General features: G+C 34.8%; 1 non-coding gene across 1 annotated transcript; it reads left to right on the top strand.

Annotated features, from left to right (window-relative positions):
• The first annotated feature begins 2,651 nt into the window (after positions 1 to 2,651).
• On the top strand, positions 2,652 to 2,733 carry LOC132416370 (small nucleolar RNA SNORD79). The gene has a single exon (XR_009517576.1). It is a non-coding gene; the product is annotated as a small nucleolar RNA SNORD79 (small nucleolar RNA).
• The last annotated feature ends 19,825 nt before the right edge of the window (positions 2,734 to 22,558 follow it).

Here is a 22,558-nt window from a genome sequence, read left to right as displayed (position 1 = left end):
ATTCCTTAGCTGCAGTCTTGGGGGAGTTACCTTACTTTCATGGGGTTAGCCTCCAGGAATCTTACCAGGTTTTCATGGTTAAGATTCAAGAACTCCACATCCCCTCAGAGAGATGAGTTTTTAGATAAAACTTTAGAACAATATCCATGAAAGAAACCATAGGTAATTTGGACTTCACTAAAATGAAAACCTTCCACTCCTCAAAAGACATGTTAAGAGAATAAAAAAGACAAGTCACAGAATGGGAGATAATATTTACAAAACACATACCTGATAAAGAATTTGGATCCAAAATATACAAAGAAGTTTTAAGTCTAACATGAAGGAAACAACTAACCCAATTAAAATTAGGCGAAAGATATGAACAGACACTTTACCAAAGAAGGTGTACACGTGGTAAATAAACATAGGAAAGATGACAACATCATCTGTCATCATGGAAATGCAAATTAATTACTACAATGAAATACCACTATGTACCTATTAAAAGGGCTGATACCCAAAAGACCGACACTACCAATTACTGGTGAGAATGCAGAACTACAGGAACTCTCATTCATTGCTGGTGGGAATACAAAATGGTATAACCACGTTGAAGACAGTTTGGAAGCTTCTTGCAAAGTTAAACACAGTCTTATCATACAATCCAGCAATCCTGACCCTCACCATTTACCTAATTGATTTGCATAAATACAGATGGTTACCATATATACACGTGTGTGTGTGTGTGTGTGTGTGTGTGTGTGTGTTTATACATGAGTTAATGTGCACATGTACCCCCTTGCTCTGTCCACTGAGAGATCCTAGGAGTGACTATACTCTGGTAGCAAAAATCATACTTTTTACCCAGATCTAGGTTTCTAATATCATTTTCCAACAAAGTAACTCCAGCTCCTTGGAGCAATGATTTTTTTTTTTTTGCGGTAAGCGGGCCTCTCACTGTTGTGGCCTCTCCCGTTGCAGAGCACAGGCTCCGGACGCGCAGGCTCAGTGGCCATGACTCACGGGCCCAGCCGCTCCACGGCATGTGGGATCTTCCCGGACCGGGGCACGAACCCGTGTCCTCTGTATCGGCAGGCGGACTCTCAACCACTGTGCCACCAGGGAAGCCCCACTATAAATGTACTTTTGTAGCTCAGAGTATATTTAGTATATTTAAGATCTGAGTCTAATTCCCTGCATCTAGACCTACCATTTATCAACTGGGTGCTGGGCATTTTCCTAAGCCTCAATTTTTTAACATTTGAGGATAAAGCTACTTTATTGTAAAGCTTAAATGATGTATTGTATAGACATTATTTGATACCATGATTTTTGGGGAAAAAATATTCTTAAAGGATTGCTACTATAGTTTTCTACCTGCATACAGAACTTACATAATTATGTAAATCTAGCATTTAAAAATCTTTAATAAACAAATTAGAACTGCGACTCTTTTCCATTTTCAGTCAAAACTAAAGCTCAAATCACCAAATACAAAAATTTAGGTTTATATTTTTGTAAGCAGCACATTGATAACATATGTATTTGTCTAATACCAAGTCTGAGGATTAGCTTTTGATAACATCTTAACCCACTTTGGCATTTCTACGTATGCTTAAGTGTCTAGACCAATATTTTGCAGTACATATTTTCCTGATGCTGAAAATGTTCTTTATTTGTGTTCTGAAATATGCTAGCCACTACCCACATGTGGCTTTTTAGGACTTGAAATATGACTGGTGTGACTGAATAATTGAATTTAAAATTTTATTTCATTGTAATTAATGTAAATGTACAATAAATAGTTGCATGTGGCCACGTGTAAGTACTGGGGAAAAAAAATCTAAACCAAAAATCATTGGTATCTAAATAGATCAAATAATTCACAGAAGTTTCCCAATTACTCTTATTGTTTTTAATCAATGCCAAAGTGATCATTTGCCTTTTTATCTCGAAACTTTTTCATTGTCCCTCATTTTTTACCCTAGAATATATCTTAGTAGATAACATTATGCCAAAAGGAAAAAAAAATCACATAAAGCTAATGGCAAACCATAGTAATCAAAAGTTTTTCTTAAACTCTTTGATATGGTTCAACAAATAATTTTGTGTTTTTGGTGTAATCTCTATGTCTTGATTTTATTATCTGTAAGATGCTGATAACACTAGGAAGACCTACTCCATATAATTTTGAATTAGCCAACCAAAGGAACGCATACATAACATATCATGCTTTACAAAGCGTGAAGTCAGGATAATGAGGTGGTTAAGAGCAAGAGCTTGGAGGTCAAACCAGTCTGGGCTCAATGATAGCACTGCCATTTAATAATTGTACTGCACCGAACACACTATTTACCTGCTCTAAGTTTCAGATTCATCATCTGTAAAATATCGGTAATAATGCTGAGCTTCAAAGATGTTTGTGTAGATTAAGTAAGACAATGTTGATAAAGCCCTTGGCACTGAGTGCAGAGAGGTTGGCAAAAGGTAATAGCTCAAAAGAGCAGCCGTGTTAGTGTGGTTACTACTGCTGTTGTTATAAAAACATGAGAAATACAACTTCGTCTGACGATTTTTTTTAAGTGCTGATTGTCAAGTTAAAAGATATATCCCTCAACATATGAATTCAAAAATAATTTGAGTAGACTTTGCTTTAATTATAAGACAACTACGGTTAGTGATGATTTTTTAAATTAAGCAGATGGGAATCTCTCTGAAAAACACTGAAGATGTTTAAAAACTGAAACAGTGAAAAAAATAAATAAAATAACTACAGAACACAAAGGTGATGGGGTGTCAGAAATGGATGAATGCCTTCTGGCTGCACTGAGGCACCCATGCAGTACGTTTTTCAGCAATCTGCACGTCCTGAGTCCCCCTTAGGCAGTAAAAGTAAGGAGTATAGGTGACTGATCCTAGAAATTATGATTAGTGGCTTGGCAACACAGCCATTTTTGTTGCCTGCTTTTTGTCTAAATTTCACATGGCAAATGTCCTAAATAAGTAAACTTTTCTGAACTCTCTAATGAAAATTAATGAGGTGTCTGGCTAAGTCACTTGGAATTTGGGGGGTTGCAGTGAAGACACATCCTCAGATGACTTTAATTTTTAGAGTTTTTCAAAGAATATACAGGAAAGTAAATGAACAGAAAATGTTCTCACTTTGAACAGTTTGAATCACTATTTAGCCAGACATAAAACATGATGGTGTTTCTCAGGAGCTTGAAGATCATGGAGAGAAAAAAACAAAAAGATGTATCTTTAGCAAACCTCCAGACCAAGACTGCAGCTGCTTCCCCTAGCATCCCACAATTCAGTGGATTCAGCCCACAGCCCTTCAAAGTTCTCCTTACATTTCTGTTTATTTCATGGACTCTGATGAGTCATGGTTTCAGCTAACTTTCTTCTCTTCACTTCTACATTCTCGCATCATCTACTTTCTTCCCTGTTTGAGATTTGAACTCCTTTACGAATGAATTTTTTTTTAATAGTCATTCTCTATTATAGGGTCTTTTTATAATCAAGTGGTTACAAGAAAATGATTAGGCCACTTCCTAGCTATAGATCAGCTGCTTTGGTGCCATTTCCACTCATTGTTCATCCAGCTAAGGTCAGAGCTTCAGGGTTACAGGCTACAAAAACACAATTGAAGAATAAAGTGATCTCCAGAGCAATACTGTTAGCTAGCATTGCTCTTGACCTTTCAAGTACAAATACTTTTTTCTTTTTGGTAGAAAAATATATGACAGGTTTATTTGCAGTTTGCTTAGACTCTCATCTGAAAATTTGCTCATTACATAGCTAAAAACGTATGCACATTTTTAGTCATAAACTCCTCTGGGTGTGTTAATGACATGTCAGAGCTTACCTGTAATGACATGAAATCCACTTCTTAATTTTTAATCTACCATTTTAAGGAAAGTACACAAAAAAACCCCAATTACTCTTGTAAAGAATTAACTAGTACATTTGGAACTACATTATTTTCTGAACACAGTTCCATTTTATGATTTTTAAAAATAATTCTCTATTTCAAAACTGCATTTTTGTAGAATAAAGTTTAATAATGTCAGATTCACGAATAATATCTACTTGTGGGAAACACTGTGTTACCTGTCAGTTAGAAAATTAATCAAGGTAGAATAGTTTACATTTTGATCCTTAAAGATGATGTAAATGGTATTATTTAATTAATAATATACTAAAAATTACTCATAATTACATAAATCTGAGGCTGAAATCACATTACTTGTGGGTTAGAATATTTGGTGATCTAGATCTTATCAAAGAAAAATTTCATTCAGATATTTCAAAATATTTTGCATAAAAATTTTAGGGCATAATTCATAAATCATTTTCTAGTCAAGACTAAAAACTAAATTTGTTTTTACCTACCCAGTGTCATCTACAATGGATGTTTTTGCTAAAATTGTAATAAAATATATAAAAACATAAGGTTAAAGCATTTAGCATAATCTCTTTTCTTCTATCCAAACAGTTAAAAAATTAATCAACAAGCATTTTATTTTATTATTTATTAATTTTTATTGAGGTAAAATTGACATATAACACTGTGTTAGCTTCAGGTGTACAACATAATGATTTGATATTTGTATATATTGCAACATGTTCACAACAAGTCTAGTTAACATTTGTCACCATGTATAGTTATAGAAATCTTCTTTTCTTTGTTTTCTTTTTTTTGAGGACTTTAAGATTTATTCTCTTAGCAACTTTTAAATACACAATAGAGTATTATTAACTATATTCCCCATGCTGTACTTGCCATCCCCATGACTTATTTATTTTATATCTGGAAGTTTGTACCTTTTGACTCCCTTCACCAATTTTGCCCATCTACCTCCTACTTCCAGCTCCACTCCCAGCAACTATCAAACTGTTATCTCTATCTATGAGCTTGTTTTGTTGTTGTTGTTTGTTTATTTGTTTGTTTAGATTACATCTGTAAGTGAGTTCATATGGTATTTGTCTTTCTCTGTCTGATTTATTTCACTTAGCATAATGCCCTTAAGGTCCATCCATGTTATCACAAATGGCAGGATGTCACTCATTTTTATGGCTAACTAGTATTTCATTGTGTGCATGTGTGTACATATACATACACCGCATCTTCTTTATCCGTTCATCTATCGATGGACACTCCAGTTGTGTGTGTCCATATCTTGGCTATTGTGAATAATGTTGCTATGCGCATTGGGGTGTACATAGCTTTTCAAATTAGTGTTTTCATTTTCTTCACATAAATACCCCAAAGTGGAATTGCTGTATCATATGATAATTCTATTTTTATTTTTTTAAGAACCTCTATAGTGGTTTCTACGGTACCTGCACCAATTTACATTCCCACCAGCAGTGCACGAGAGTTTCCTTTTCTCCACAACCTCGACAAAATGTATCTCTTACCTTTTTTTATAATAGCCATTTAACAGGTGTGAGGTGATCTCATTGTGGTTTTGATTTGCATTTCTCTGGTTAGTGATGTTGAGCATCTTTTCATGTGCCTGTTAGTTGTCTGTATGTCTTCGTTGGAAAAATACCTATTCAGATACCTGCTAATTTTTTTAATCAGGTTGTTTGTTTTCTGCTATTCCATTGTATGAGGTTTTATTTTTTAAATGTATTTTGTATTTAACCCCTTGTCAGATATATAATTTGCAAATACTGTTTCCCAGTCAATAGGTTGCCTCTTCATTTTGTTGATGATTTCCTTTCCTGTGCAGAAGCTTTTTAGTTTGATGTGGTCCCACTTGTTTACTTTGGCTTTTGTTGCCTTTGTTTTTGGAATTAGATTCAAAAAGTCATTGCTGATACCAATGTCAAGGAACTTACCACATATGTTTTCTTCTATGAATTTTATGGTTTCTGGTATTACAAACATTTATTTTTAATGCAGACACTCACAAGGAATCTGTATTGCTAAATTTGAATTCAGTGAGTACAGGGTATATTCTGACAATATGGGTCTTGAAATTCATCCCTAAGTACTTACAGTGTAATCTTTGGTCGATCATCAGTCAGTAGAGCCACAAAAGCATGATTCATAAAATAAAAAATGGACACATTAGACATTATAAAAGTTAAAAAATATCTTTTTTCTGGAAGTCACTATGAAGATAATGAAAAGACAAGCCTTAGGCTGGGAGAAATTATATGCAAAGGAAATATCTATAAAGGGTTTGTATCAAGAATGAATAATGGGGACTTCCCTGGTAGCGCCGTGAGTAGGACCCCTCGCTCGCAATGTAGAGGGTCCGGGTTTGATCCCTGGGCAGGGAACTAGATCCCACATGCGTGCTGCAACTAAGAGTTCGCATGCCGCAACTAAGGAGCCCATGTGCCACATCTAAGGCCCAGCAAACCAAATAAATAAATAAATAAAAAGAATGAATAATGTACTGTCAAAACACACACAAAAAACAATTCAATTAAAAAATGGGCAAAAGACATGAACAAACTTTTCACCCAAGAAAATAACAGCAATTGTGCATTATTATCTGTTATTGCATAGTAATGTTGAAGCACTTAGCAGTTTAAACAAAATACCTTTATCATCTCACAGTACCTGTGGGTTGAGAATATTAGCAATGGCTTAGCTGGGCCCTCTGCTTCAGAGCCTCTCACTAGACTGCAGTCAAGATATTGTCCAGGGCTGGGGGTCTCTTGTAAGACTCACTGGGTGAAATATCTACTTCCAAATTTAGGTGGTTGCTAGCAGGATTCAGTTTCCTGCAGTTGTCAAACTGATGGGCTCCTTTCTTTGCTGGTTGTTGGCCAGAGGCTACCCTCAGCTCTTTGTCACATGAGCTTCTGTATTCTGTTGATTAGAATTAAGTCACAAAATCACCTCCATGCTAAAAAAAAAAAAAAAAAAAAAGAAGGAGGGAGATTTTACACAAAGGCATGAAATATAACAAGATGTGGGGATAACTGGGGCCATCTCAGAGTCTGCCTGCCACAGTGAGCAGATAATCACATGAAAAGATATACACTATAGGGTTTCCCTGGTGGCACGGTGGTTGAGAGTCTGCCTGCCTATGCAGGGGACACGGGTTCGTGCCTCGGTCCGGGAAGATCCCACATGCCGCGGAGCGGCTGGGCCCATGAGCCATGGCCGCTGAGCCTGCGCGTCCGGAGCCTGTGCTCCGTGACGGGAGAGGCCACAACAGTGAGAGACACATGTACCGCAAAAAAAAAGAAAAGAAAAGAAAAGATGCACAATATAATTTGTCTTTAGGGAAATTCAAATTAAAACCACAATGCGATGTTGCTAGCCATATATTATAATGGGTGAAATTTAAAAGGCTGATCATATCAGGTGATGACTACTATATAGAATAACTGGAACTGTAATACATTGCTTGTGAATATGTAAAATGGTACAACCACTTTGGAAAACATCTTGGCAGATTCTAAAAAAGTTAATCTTATACCTACCTTATGATTCACCAGTTATTCACTTCTAGGCATTTAATAAACATGAGGAAAGAAAGGACAAGTCCATGTACAAGAAAGTCCATAGCAGTTTTATTTGTAATAGTCAAAAAACTGAAAAGAACCCAGACAAACATCAATTTATAGAAGGACAAACAAGCTGTCATATATCCCTACCAGCAATACAATGGAATGAACTATTGATTTCTACAGCGTTGATGAATGCCAAATAATTAAGCTGAATGAAGGAGGCCAGACCAAAAAAAAAAAAAAAAAAGAATACATATGGTATGATTCCATTACATAAAATTGTAGGAAATCCCAAAATATTTTTAGCAACAGACAGCAGAACAGTGGTTGCCTGGGGATGTGAGAGAGAGTCTGGGAGAAGTAAGAAGGGATCACTGAGTCATGTGGATACGCTTGGGGTGATGCATATATTCCTTTTCTTGATTATGGTTTTGCTTTCCTGGAGTACATTTATTTTGAAACAAATGTACTTTAAATGTGTGCAGTTTAATTTCTCCCATTGCATACAAAAAACATCCATTTCAACCCTAATTTTGTTTCTGCCTAGTTCCCTCTTCAGAAAAAAGTCATCCAAAGGATTGTCTAGACTCAGTTTCAACTTCCGCTTTTCCCACGATCCTCTTTAGTCAGTTTCAATATTTTCCATATTCTTCAATCAAAACTTCATTTTTCAAAATCGCAGTGACATCCATAGACTGAGTACGGAATCCATTCTCATCTTGCTTGACCTAACAGTAGGATTTAATGCAGTTGATCCTACACTCTTTCAAAGACACCATTCCCCTTTGATTTTAGCATACCATGATCAACTGATTTTCCTCACAGTTTCATTTTCTAGTTAGTTCTTAGTCCCAGACCTTTAAACATTAAATTATATAAAATGCTTACAGCACTACCTTTTAAATTATTAAAGGATTATATTAAAGTATACAATTTTAAAATATTATTTAAATTATTAAAATTGTCATTTAAAATGTGAGAATAAAATTCTGAGTTGAAAAATGGGTATTATGCTCTGAGAATATGTAATTTGATATTAGGAGAGTCAGTTAATTTCCTTAGTACTTAGTTTACTTATCTATAAATACCATATCCTTTAATTCTATTATTAATTACATGTGGTAAATTAATGACTCATACATAGTCAATTAACCAGATGCATCCTTCAGTATGGCATAAGACAAATAATTAATAAAATATGTGTTGAGACATAGTAGACCCTACTTTACAAACTAAAATTCAAATACATATGGATATATTATCTTTTTTTACAAGGGTCTCTATATAGAGAGAGAGACAAACTCAAGGTTATATTCTACCTTTTACAGTGGCATTCATTGTACGCTTTAATTATAAGAACATTTATATTTATATTATTCACTTACTTATTTCACAATTTAGAGATGGCTCGAAATGAAAAGAAAAAATTTAAACTATATGTATTAAAATATATTATCTCACATAAAAAATATTTTGACTTCACTGCTGTCCCTTATCAGAATGTATGCTAACTAATTAAATGTTATTTTAAAGGACTTACAAAATGAAGATTAAATATTTTCCAAGTGTAGTTTGTAAAAAAAAAAAAGAAAAGAAAAACAACACAACACCCTTGCTCTTGCTGTTCCTTTCGTTCCCTAAATTTATAGCTAATTTTCACAAGTCATAAAGTTCAGGATTACACATCCCCCCACCCACAATACTTCCCAGCTTTTAAAAGAGCTTAACAATTTATTATAGCAATTTAGCAAAAGTACTGCTGCTTCCTGTCAGAATTTACTGGCATCTTTGCTCACAAGCTGAACATAAAATATGTCAATGTGACCCTTATCAGTATCCTTGACGCTTGACATTGATAGCACATCTCCTTTCCTCCAATTTTATGTGCATGTTTGATAGATCAGCTAAACCTGGAATGCCTTTAAATTTCTATAGTGAAATTCTTGGATTTGCAGAAAACAAATTCCTATGAGAAGAACAATATGTTGAAACAAAACAGAAAACTTAATAGAGACGATTTATATAACCTGCTAAAATTAACAAATATTAAGTTATATTTAATAATCACATCTAACTTTAAATCAAGTAATTTATAATTATAGGGAAAGTATACAACAGAATTTATAGGATTCCTTCCTCAAAGAAGAGTGACGTGTGTTATTATCATTCTCTGGTCCACTTCGTATTTCTCTCACTAAATTATCCAAGAATAATAATAGTGATTTCTCTCCAGCGCCCTCACTCACTTTTTTTTCACATGCAGAGATGTGGACCCCAGTGGAAAATAATATCTAGGCCCATCAACACCTTAACAGTTGGTTCATGATACTATAAATGAAAACTGTTTTCCAAATAATGTTAGTATCTCTCTCTATCACCTCTGTGTCATCATTTGCATGATCTTATAAGATTTAGAAGGCCCTGAAGGCTGCCGGTGCTTTTGTTCCTTTGCTTAATAACTTCATGTGACATTAACATCAATAATCTTCACTATTTACATGCCAATAAAGTTCATATATTGGGGAGCTTATGCTCCCAATAGAATATTGTAGGAAATGAAATTTATTTGTAATACTGGAAAACAGAGTTTTTAAGGTAATGAAGAAGTTATCTTTACCATTTATCCTTGATTTTGAAGGTGAAATTTTTCAGTGATTTATTTTACCTGAAAAGTTCTTAATAAACTTTATTAAAATAACACTGTTATAATATTTTTCTTTTATTATTTATTTGTGTATCCTAATGTCAGAGGTGAAAAGCCCAAACTAATATAGAGAAAATTTAATTACAAATACGAGAAGAATGCTAGATTGTCTGAGGGAAGCATTTAGACAACATAAATATGTATATCATTGTATATATATATATATACACACACACACACACACACACACACACACACACATGTATGGTGGTGTATATTGAAATTTATTTCTCTAAGATACTGATTTTATTTAAAATTTGAAATTATTTTAGTTTTAAATGTAACAAATTTTAAAACTTATAGAGTGATAATATAATTGCACATGTTATAAAAGGCACACAGTTTATTGCCTGATAAGTCAATTATTCTGTTTGGAGGCTAGCAGCATTTTACTTTCTTATTGAGACTTGGAGTCCCATTAATAATAATATCCTTTATGCAGAGGGCCATGCCCTGACAATAGCAGGCATATGTAGCATGAGGTTGTCCTCACACTGTGAGGCCCTCTCCACTCTGAGCCAGATGAGGCTTTTATTCCTCACACTCTCTCTCTTTGTGCTTATTTGTATCTGATGTAATATCTTCCAAAAGTGACCATGACAACTACATTTTTTATGCTCTTCCTTTGTTCTCACACAAATACATCAAAAACAACTTTAGTTTTTAAAATGTATTTCATGCTTTTCATCTATATTCCTGTGGAATAATCTGGGTCCATATACTTGCGCTCTTCCAGGTAAAACAAGGTAAACTTCTGCTCTCTGGACTAAATGCCCATGACCACTGCTCTTCCAAGCATTATTTTTTTTTTTTAAATTAGAAGTGATCAAACGTATATTAACAACTTTTCTTTTCAAGTTAACCACATTTATTTCAAGAGAAAAATTAAATATTTGGCTCCTGTTATCAAGAATTATCTCAATGAAAAAATGTGTATTTAAAAAAAAACTTTAGAAGAAATTGAAAATACCTTTAAGTTACTACTTTAAAAAAAGTATACTCTCATTTCTTCCAAATTTCACAGAATAGGTAAATTCCATCAATTTTGTTTTAAAATTTACAAAATTTTTGAAGCCTTCAACATCAAAATGTACAGTAGCAGAGCTAAAATAATGAAGACTGAAGAAACAACAACAGAATCAAACCAGTAAAAGGATTCTATAGACCCATCTAACCAAAAGTACAGGTACGGACTCCTGATTCAAAGATCAACAAATCAAATTCATAACATATGGTATAAACCCCCCACAAAAGTCGAATAGGATTTATTATACTGAATGAAATTATAGGTTGAGAGTCAGAAATCAATCAAGTTAACAAATCAAATTAGTGGCTGTTTATGAGGAAATTATACTGCTAATGTTGTGTTATTTTGCAAGGTAGTTAGAGGAACACACGGCATTCTAAAAGCAATTGCTAATATAGTTACAAGTCTTGTCATTGAAGTGAACTCATTAAAAAAATCATAAGGAAATGAAGAATGGCTTTAAAAAGTATTCAGGGATAGTTGTTTAGGTATTGAGGGAAAAAATTAGATTCCATATCACATGTATACAATATTTAAAAAATAGAAGATACATTTGTTCTTCTTTTGCTCCTAAAAGAGCAGATGTTTGAACCCCATGCATTTTATTTTAAAATTTAGGAAATGCTTACAGTTTCCTACATTAACATTTACACTAGCAGAGCTAATCTAATTAAATACAACAAAATCAAAACAAAAAGGATTCTCTAGACAAATCTTTTCTCTTGAATAAAAGATATGATTTTTAAAAGCCTTTAATATACATACATTCAAAGAAAAAATATTTTAAATAATTCATTTATTTGAAAATATTTGCAGAGCACTTACAATCTGCCAAATGAATTCAACTCTTGGAGATAAAGGCGGTGCAAAGTTGTCCATTTTCATGGAGCTTAAGTCTAACGTGAGAGAAAAGAAGTAAACAAGGTAAGAAAGAATAGCAGGAATTGTAAAGATTCAAAAATTAATAGGGATCCAGATCCTACAGTGTCTTGTAAGTCAAGCCAGAGACTTTGAGTTTACTTGAGTGAAAAGTCACTGAAGTGTTTTATCATTTTTTTAAGTGCTGTGATACGGCTCAGATTTTTAATTGCATACTGTGGTTGCTGTGTGGAGACTTATTTGAAAGAAAGGCAATGACAGAAGCTTGGACCAGGAGAGAATAGAGCTATTTGGTAATTTTGAAGATCCCTGAAACAAGATTTTATAGTAATTCTTGTTATTTCTCCAAGAAATTTCTGCAGTAGAGCTTTGCACTTGTGACGGAAGTAATATAGTTATTGGGTAGTGAGCGCGGGAAGGTGCATTTCAAAACACCATTTGGAATTACTGCATTTTAAAGATGCAGATGACAGAGTTTTCATACATTCCAGATGTCGAAACTTGTGTGTGTGTGTGTGTGTGTGTGTGTGTGTGTGTGTGTGTGTATTTGTGGGGTGTGTTTAAAAGAGAAAGAGAGACACAAAGAGAGACATAGCAACAGAGACAGAGAGAATTAAAAGCTGACACCAAGAATAATGAGCCAAACAACTAGAAAAAGGGAGTTATCTTTAAACTGGACGGAAGAGCAGGTCTGGGGAGAATCAATAGCTCAATTTGCATATATTAATTTTGAGAGTCTTAATAGACATCAAAGTGGAGAAGTCAGAGAGTGCTGGGCATAATGCCTAGTGCTCAAGTGTGATGTTAAATACCAGGAAATTAAGAACACAAAAGTTAGTAAGTGCAGACAGGAAAAGAGAGGAAGTCAAGCCCCGAGCCTTGAGGTTCTCCGACAGAAAATAGTCAAGAAGAAGAGAAGCCACCAAAGAGGACCAGGGGTAATTATCAGAAATGTTGAGGGGAGGGGGAGAAACAGGTTAAGTATCCAGTTCTGTGATTCTATCAAAGAAAGTTCAAAAAAGGAGGGAGGAATCAACTATACCAAATGCAGCTGATTCCTAAATTAAGATGAGGGCTGAGAAGTTTTCCTTAGATTGATACGTTAACAATGTGGATGTCCTTTGTTTTTTAACATCTTTATTGGAGTATAATTGCTTTACAATGGTGTGTCTTTTGTATTTTGATAAAAGCAATTTTGTTAGAATTGAGTAGGTGAAAAATCTATCGAAGTGGGTGCTTAAATGAATACCCAACCTCTGTATTCTCAAGAAATTACTTATTGGACAGCAGAGGCACATAGTGTATTAACTTTACTTCTGGGTTCAGGGCACACTGAACATGTGCCCTCACATGCCCTGCTTTTATCTAGCTACTTATTCCATTCATTATCTTTTGATAATCTAACACTTGCAGAAGCACTACACATCTTATTAGTAAACTTCATAAAGACAGTTACTAGAGATTGTTGGAGAGGATATTATTCTATGTAATATCTTGTCAGACTGATGGGCAAGTAAGATGATAAAATGTCTTTGGAAAAACTGACAAATCCTCCTAAATTTGAACATTGAGATATCAAACACACAGGAATTTTATATTTTGGTGTATTTCCAAGGGAAAAAAACAGGGGACTTGTACTAAAATGTCTGCAGTACATCCACTGTGCCTGTCGGTCACAGTTGCAAATAAAATGCAAATATTCATTGACAAAAGAGTGACTGAATAGTCTTTCATAGTCCCAGAGTGGAATATTATGTATCAGTCAAAATAAATAAATAATAGCAACACAGAAAAAATATGCACAAGTCTTAACAACTTAACATTAAATGAAAAAAGTAATTCTCAGGATTATCCAAAACATAAACTTTTTTATAAAGTTAAAAAATACTCTTGTGTACAAACATAATATATAAAAAATGTGTTCTCAATATAAATTAAAAAGGTAAAATGTATGAAATTAAAACATACTTGGTAGAATGCCATATAAATAGAATACATTATATAAAGAAGAAAGCGGGGCTTCCCTGGTAGCGCAGTGGTTGAGAGTCCACCTGCCGATGCAGGGGACACGGGTTCGTGCCCCGGTCCAGGAAGATCCCACATGCCGTGGAGCGGCTGGGCCCGTGAGCCATGGCCGCTGAGCCTGCGCGTCCAGAGCCTGTGCTCCGCAACAGGAGAGGCCACAACAGTGAGAGGCCCGCGTACCGCAAAAAAACCCCAAAAAGTCAAGATATTATTTCAAAATATTGAGGTCAAGCATGTGGCCTGCCAAAGGAGGCATAGCTGACAGTATTATTGAATAAGGAAAGTCCCTGAAGAAGGAACATGCTTTTTATTTTGTTGTCTCAGCTTAATATGGCTTATCCTGACTATAAAATTCATAGTTTCCAAGTTGAGGGGCTTAACATGTGGAGGAAAAATAAAGGTATGCTACCTTTTATTTCTTGAGTTCTCTGAAAATAAAATGTTTATAAAGAAGTTCATAAAGGGTGATATAAATAACAGCATTACGGGAAATAAATCATTGCTACCAGCCTGCTTTGTAGGTTAGCCCAGCAGTTTTGAATACACGTCAGATATACAAATTTCAGATAGGTTTCCCTAGAGTTCAGGAGATTCTTGGCTTTGCATCCTGGTGGATGGTAGCAGTATATCTACTGGTGCCAGGATTTTTATGATTTTGATTTTAATTAAATCCTCACAAAAGTTCTTGGAAATGATTACAGCTATCTTCATTTTTAGAAGCGAGTAGAATTAAAAAGGGCTTAAGTAACCTGCTAAATGCCACACAGTTATTTAATTGCAACACAAGTAGTTAAGTCCAAATCCAACTTGATCCAAATTCAAACTCATCTTACTATACTGAAATGCCAGTGCTTTTTGTGGAAAGACATCTTATTAATACCATGTTAGCAGTATTTATTTCCTGTAGAAATAATATATGAATGAAAACATAAATATGTGGGTAATTAGCTTAATTTCTTAAAGAAATTAATGAAGACGCAGGCTAATTATGTATAGATCACTAACCATTGAGTGCCAACAATAATACTCATAAGTCACAGAGAAGATCTATTTGAAAAAGAAGTATATGAACTAGAAAAATAATTGCCACTTGCATTAATGAGCATCATCAGAAGCAATGACAAAGATACATTAATAATTAAATTTGAGAAATACAGTGTTTAAAATATATGAGAACAAATAATACATCCTCATGTTAATTAAATGAAATTGTTTCAACATTTAAAATAGAAGCAAGAATACCTAGGGATTATAATGTACTTAAGAATTAAAAATTAAAGAATATTTTGGGTGTTTTTGTTAAGAATAAGGACTCAATACCTTAAAAAAATGAAAATTCATTATTCCCTACAACATTGAATGCCTATGAAAAAATAGGACCGTAACCTCGGTAAGTAGAAAGTTTAATTTTACATACTTAAAAGTCTGTTTCCTCCATCAAATTCAAGGGTTAAGTCACAGAAATATTCTAAGATTATAATACCCCAGCTCTGTGGCAAACTAGAAAGGACAGTATGATAGAAATGCACTCATCTAAACATTATTATTTAAATAATTTAGTACCTTTTCATTTGCCTTTGCATATTTAAAAATGTAAATGGATTTCTCATATTAGGAAGCATCCTTTTCTGAAACCCACGTGAACATAATGCATGAACATAATGCATAATAGAGAAGAACTATTTTCTTCAATAAAAAAGAAACTCTGGATGCTAAGTCCTAAAGATATATAAATTATTTCATGCCAATATGTCACTAACATTTTGTTCATTAAAATAAAATGTCATTGATATTTTAAATGGCCTTTCAATGATTAATAACATTTTAGTTTTCTTTTTCTCTCTTTGGAAACAATATTGGAATCTCAATTCCAAAAATACTAAACTTTACAAGTAATATTAACAGAATATACAATTGAAGTATTCAAATATATTAGAATATAGAGATTGGAAAAAAATGAAGAAACTTTTAGTTGCACAAAACAGTTTATGCAAAATTAAGAAAGCTACAGAGAATGTTTAAAGTACATATTCAACTTCAGTCTAATGTCTGCTGTAAATAATGTCCTTTCTCATTAAAACAGAAACTGTTCATAGAAAAAAAAATCATGTTGTATTAGGGAATAATCAACATAATTTTTCTCATTGAGTACTTACTTGTGCCTGGAAGTTTTATTGGTTCTCCTTTTATGTCCATATGCCCTTGATAATTTCTGTTTTAGGTTTCCCTCCCTAAAATTATTTCCTGAGGAAAGTAGGGGTGGGTACAGTGCATGTCTCATTCAATATCGAATTATGCAATGCAGTGAAAGTTACATATAGAGTATATCTGGAGTTTAACATTAGCTATTAGGAAAAAATGGCTCAAAGATTTTTTCCCATGAGGTGAAATCATTATTATATATATTTTTTAATGTGCTGATGAAAATGCCTTCTCTTCGTACTATAGCAGAAATCCTTGTGGCACAGCTATAAACAAATAAGTTTTAAAAATAAAGAAAAGAAACTCACAGAGCAGAGCAACATTCCCGAACTTAATACATGGATGGGAAAGTGCGTAATCTATTATTCAAATTCTACTGCGGCAAATTCAAAACAAACAAACAAAAATTAGTATTAGGCAAATGTCTTAAAAGCATAATTGTGTTCTTTCTGTCTCTAGCTACAAAAACTGTGGTAATCACAGACTCATCTACAAAACTGTGGATAAGAGTGCACAGCGAGAGCTGCCCTAAGGATTTGTCCACATAGTACAAGGCAAGAAACTTGATATTTCTCCTCTGGCTTATTTTTAAATGCATAACCAGTTAAGAGACAGTTAAGAGTCACTAAAAATTACCCTTTTGGGGGTCCCCACTTACGAAGTTACCAAGTTGTCACTTCATTTAAAATTTGAAGACAGTCTTATACTGAGTAGAAAGTCCAAAAATGTTCAGCACTAACATCACAGAAAGTCATACATCTTGCTTCTTTCTTTGTTTAGTACGGAAAATATCTTTCCAGGAAATTATGGCAGGGCTTGGTAGAGCAAAGCATCAAGAGAACTTTAAAATGGCAGCTACAGCTTAACTACACAGGCTGACAAAGGCAACGCCACATTTACATCAGCTGTTATGATGTCTTCATTGCGATATTGTGTTTGTCTTCCAACTTCACCATCTGCCTCCTGGTTTTAGTTAGAGCTTTTTCCGTAGAACTGTATGCTATGAATTTAACGTTTAGTACATAACACGGAACACGTTTTCTTAACAATTCTTTTCACAATCTTTTCTAATATAAGTCTTTCAAAATTCAATACCTACTCATTGGTTTCCTTCTCACAAGGTATCTGTCACTGAAGGAAAGTTCCAGTTGATGGATTTAAATCTGGCACGATATCCCCACATTCCACTGAAACTGAGAAGATATGAAAGTGAAACATAAGTAAATTGAGCAAATGTATGCAAACCACAAAATATTGTGCGTATGTTTCTTGAAATATGTTTGTTTTCTTTTAGTCCCTTACAATTAATTCTAGAGTCAGTCTTCCTTTCATCATTTTAGTCTTGTCAAATGAGAACCCTAGAACCTTGGTGATAAGTAGCAGGTGACTGACAGCTTGAATAATCAGCTGAATTGAACTTAACTTCCGAAATCAGTTAAACTTCTTTTAGCTAGTTATGTTTGTTATCATGCCAAGAGGAACCAGAAGCCATTCTGTTTTGTACGAATGGTTTTTGGGGGAAAAATCTACAAAATGTTCATGTCTCTGAGTGAGGCTTTCTTGTGGAGAGAGAAGAAAGTGACAATAGACCACAGAAATAGATCATGAGAAAGTACTGAATATCAGCATTCTTTCTATTTGGAAATCAAGAAAACAGTTTGAATTTTTTTTTTTTTTTTTTTTGCGTTATGCAGGCCTCTCACTGTTGTGGCCTCTCCTGTTGCGGAGCACAGGCTCCGGAAGCGCAGGCTCAGCGGCCATGGCTCACGGGCCCAGCCACTCCGTGGCATGTGGGGTCCCCAGGACCGGGGCACGAACCCGTGTCCCCTGCATCGGCAGGCAGACTCTCAGCCACTGCGCCACCAGGGAAGCCCACAGTTTGAATTTTTTAGCAAGGAATTTCAATTCTTTCAGGAATTGAATGGGATTACATTACTAGGAGAGCAGCATTCCTACACTTTCTCATCATAATTGATGATGGATTTGATGCCAGGCTCTAATGTTGATGCTGGGATGGGCACCATCATCTCCTCAGCCTTGTTCCAGAAAGTACACAAACTCACCTGCAGGCAGTCACAGCTAAGGGGTATAAGTGTAATGCCACCATCTCTGCTTATATAAGGAACCAGGCAGAAAAATAGATCTCTCATTGTCAAAGCCCATTACCTGCGAATCAGTTTCCAGATTGAGACTCTCGCTCACCATCTACAGCTGAATTTCTACCCTTTGCTTGGAAGATTACTTCCCTCCAGCGCTCCTGATGCTTATATTTACCCCCTGAACTGCCCCTTTACCATGGGTATCAGGCTTATCTGACTCATTCAATATATTTATTGAATGTGTATCATGCATTTTGCTTTATTGCAGGAGCTGAGGTTCAAGAGTGAACAATAAAGAAGAAGATTCCTCCTTAGGGAGTTTTCATCCAAATGACAGGAAATAGAAAGGAAAAAAAGAAAAAAATGTATATGTAATGCCATATGGTGCTAAGTGCTGTGAAGTAGAATAAATTCATAAAGAAGATAGAGGATGTGGTGAGGGTTGCTGTTTACCCTACAGTGATCCGGAAAGTCCTGTCCATCTGATGGGGACATATTTGAGCAAAGACCTAAAAGAACTAAAAATGTTAGTAATTCTGCAGTTTATGGAAGCACATTCCAACAGAGGTAAGAAAAATAGTAAAGAGACTGTGGGAGTGTGTGTGGCGTGTTCAAGGAACAATGAAGAGGTGAGTGCATCATCTGTAATGGGTAGTGTGGGAGGAGATTAAGTCAAAGAAGTAATAGGGGCAGATTCATAAAAGACCATGTCATGTAGGATTATCTTCCCACTTTTGGTCTCCCTGGGATCCTTTTCTCATTGATGACCAAGGATTCCTGTCATGCCTGTCTCCTCAGCTTTTAGACTTCCAAGCTCTGCCAGACCCTCTCAATAATATAGGTTTCTGGACCTAAAGCTCATTTTCTCATGTTTTTTGCTCTTGTCTTATTTTTTTCTAGATTAAATGAAAACTTTTTAAGGGAAGAAATATGAGTATATAAAGAAATCATGAAACGTATAAACACAGCTGGTTATGTGGATTAATTTTTTTGTTATTAATGCATTAGGAGGAGAGAGAAAGGATTGTGAACTCAACAGTCTTTAAAGCCGAGAAACCTAGGAAAAAGATAAGAGATAGTTGAGAGAGATTACTGTGAGGGAGTTCACTAAGGAATTAAGAGAAACAATGAAAATGTTTCCAAGTAACAGTAATACTGCATTAGAGTCTGAAAACATAACATTTGAAGAGGCCATGCATCCACACACATATTCTTGTTTAGTTGCAGCAACATTTTGCAATCTAAAAAGAAAAGCAGGGCTTCCCTGGTGGCGCAGTGGTTGAGAGTCCGCCTGCCGATGCAGGGGACACGGGATCGTGCCCCGGTCTGGGAAGATCCCACATGCCGCGGAGCGGCTGGGCCTGTGAGCCATGGCCGCTGAGCCTGCGCGTACGGAGCCTGTGCTGCGCAACGGGAGAGGCCACAACAGTGAGAGGCCCGCGCACCAAAAAAAAAAAAAAAAAAAAAAAAAAAAATGAAAAGCAGAGTGACGCATTGATAGGAATAACCAGGTAATTTAGGTTTATCAGCAGTATGAGTGTGTGTGCAGTTGGGTCTGAGAACGGGTTCTACTGTAGCCAAGAAGGTGATGAAATAGTGGTGAAGTAAGACATAATGAGCAGATTACAGTCTTAATGTATAGAAAGCAATGCCTGTGAAAGCCTGGGGAATAGGAACTATAGCAGATAGCCTATGCAAATTATATGGATAAGTATAGGCAGCCGAAATCAGCTTGGTAAAACTTTTCCAAAACCATCAGTATCATTTGCTGGGATTGAACACTATTAATATTAGGCACTTTAAATCAGAAAACAGTCCTATCTGATACGTAGAAGGAAACTGGGACAAAAGTAGAGGGAAACAAATTAAGATATTAGAATTTGAATACAAAGTTGTGATTATAATGTCTATGAAATAACCAAAATTATAAGACTAATATAACTACAGAACAGTGTCTACAGTATCAAAGTAATGAAGAACATTTTAAGGGCCAACGGTTCATCAACAAAAATACCTAGAAGTCAGCTTCACTTTTTTTTGTTCCCCAATGTACTCAGTTAGCAGGGTTGCTACTTATACTCCCTAAATTTTTTTTAATATCTATTAAATATCTGTTGTCTTCATTTGAAAAGATACATTCTTTTAAAAGGAGATCAATGTGAATGATTTAAATATTGAATATGAACACAGTAAGCCTTTCCCAATTTCCCTAGACTAGGTTAGGATCTTCTCTTTTTAATTCTATTACCTTGCACTCATTGCCCATTTCACATTGTGTTTTATATAATTTAGTATGTGGGCATGTGTGTGCATGTGTGTGTGTGTGTGTATGTGTCTTTCCCTAGAACTGCTCTTTTTAAGAGAAATGATGTGTTTGATATATACACATATGTATATATAAACATACACATACAAACAACAAAGTTGCTATCCTACTTCATATCTCATATATAAGTGATATGCTCTTGATGGTTTCAATCACACAGGACTCTTTTGGACCTTTTTTTTTCTTTCACTTTCTCATAGCACTAAGAGATGCACATCTTGAGATTCAATGATCTAATTGCAGGCAACCATTGACAATTTCAAAGTACATATGGATATTATGCAATACTATCATTGTTTTGGTTATAGGGTGCTATGCTGTTACTACTTCTATTACACACAACAGAGGCTAAGTGGTATTTACACCAATGAAGTGGATGGAGTTCTTAAAGGAGTCTTGTATATTAAGAAAGCAGGGAGCCTAGGGCAGAAATATGAGTCATAATAGCGTTTAAGAAACAAAGAGGAGACAGTGAATAAGAAATAGTGTTGAGTGTCACAGTAAAAATAAGGGTCATAATTTAGGTAGAAGAAGTTGTCAGACATATGAAGCATTGATGAGAATCAAGCAAGATGAAGTTTTGATTGTTCCTATTCAATTTAATATCATGGAAGTCATTTGGAACTTTAAAGAAATCTTTCATTGGATTGGTAGAGTTCTATCCCTGATTGCAATGTATTGTGTACCCAGTGGGAGATAAGGAAAAGAAAAGGATATATTTAAACCCCAAACCTTATAAGAAATTGTTCTGTGACAGGAATGAATGGGTAGTATCTAAATCAGAAAATCTTGTTGTTTTGTCTATAAACAAGATATCACTATCTAAGTACAAATGGATAGATTTTAGGGGAATTAAAGTAGTTACTGGTCATGGATTTCAGTTTTCTATATGAAGTAGAAAATTAGGTCATATACTAAGGGCAAAGCTAGAGCTAGGGGATTTGAGATGTAAAGAGTTTTGAAATAGTAATTTTAGAAATCTGAAGATGATGATGACTAGGAAAAAGACAAGAATTGTGGAACAATTTTGAGAGGCCAGTGTGAATCTGCCCAGTTATGTGATACTCTCTGGAAATGCTGAGCATTCTGCATAGTTTTGAAAGGACTATACACTATTGCTTAGAACATAGAGACTGTAAGGGTCATTTCTATTGCTTATGTTATTGCTTATAACATAATACATAAAGATGGCACTTATGGCCACTTAATCTCTTATCATTGTCCCTAATGTAATTTTGCACTTGAAAGATCTTGAGAGAATAGCTGTTCTTTCCACTAGAGTATGATGCTTTCCTGATGAACACCTGCACAATGTATGATAAATGATTCCTTGAATTGCCTACACCAGAAATCAAATTCTGATCTATGAGAACTATTTCACAATCAACCAACCACTACTAAAATATGCATTTTTGTGTGTCTTGTGGAACTAAAGTAAAACAGAAAGAGAAAGACAAACTGAATTTTAGTGAAGTGATGAGAACTAAACATGAATATACAGCATAAGAAATGTACATGTCATTTTATTGTTTGTCCCTTTTTTGGTTGTCAAGGTGATCTGAGGTAAAATTTGGTATATAATTAAACACAAATATTTGTATAAATATATACTTTATACATAGAAGTAGTAAAAGTAAAAATGCCAAAATGCCATCAAGGCGGCCTTAGAAAATAATGCAAGCCATATCACCTCGGAGAACATGGTCTCTAATTTTTAATTTATGTAAGAATCATCTTCAGAATATCTTAAGAATACAGAAAATTTGATTTCAGCTACTTTGGAGGTGGGGAGAAGGAATCTGAATTTTAAATCATCATACCAATTTATTCTG

The sequence above is a fragment of the Delphinus delphis genome, chromosome 1 (genome assembly GCF_949987515.2).
Source record: "Delphinus delphis chromosome 1, mDelDel1.2, whole genome shotgun sequence".
In the NCBI taxonomy this organism is placed as follows: Eukaryota; Metazoa; Chordata; class Mammalia; order Artiodactyla; family Delphinidae; genus Delphinus; species Delphinus delphis.
This window is presented reverse-complemented; position numbering and strand designations above follow the sequence as displayed.